The sequence below is a fragment of the Penaeus monodon genome, chromosome 23 (assembly GCF_015228065.2).
Source record: "Penaeus monodon isolate SGIC_2016 chromosome 23, NSTDA_Pmon_1, whole genome shotgun sequence".
Classification (NCBI taxonomy): domain Eukaryota; kingdom Metazoa; phylum Arthropoda; class Malacostraca; order Decapoda; family Penaeidae; genus Penaeus; species Penaeus monodon.
The window spans coordinates 39,597,858-39,598,155 of NC_051408.1; positions in this window are offsets into that span (position 1 = coordinate 39,597,858).

Consider the following 298-nt stretch of genomic DNA (forward strand, 5'->3'; position numbering starts at 1 on the left):
CCGTATGTGTGTTAAATCTTTCGAACTCTTATTTTCACTTTTAGCCAACTTGAATATCTTTGCCTGTCCTTCTTTAGTGCCTAATTATTCATACATATTGTGGTGATTCCAAAAAGTGTTCACATCTACCATATCGTAGCTCTGCTCTCTTAGAATTCGGTCTTTGAACTCTAGTTGGAAATCATTTTCCTTTAGTTTAAACTATTTTATCCTTCTCTGAGTGGGAAAAAGGTGAGATCAATGACAACCAAGCGGTGCTGCTCAGTCACATGATCTTCAGGTATTACTTTGCTGTTTT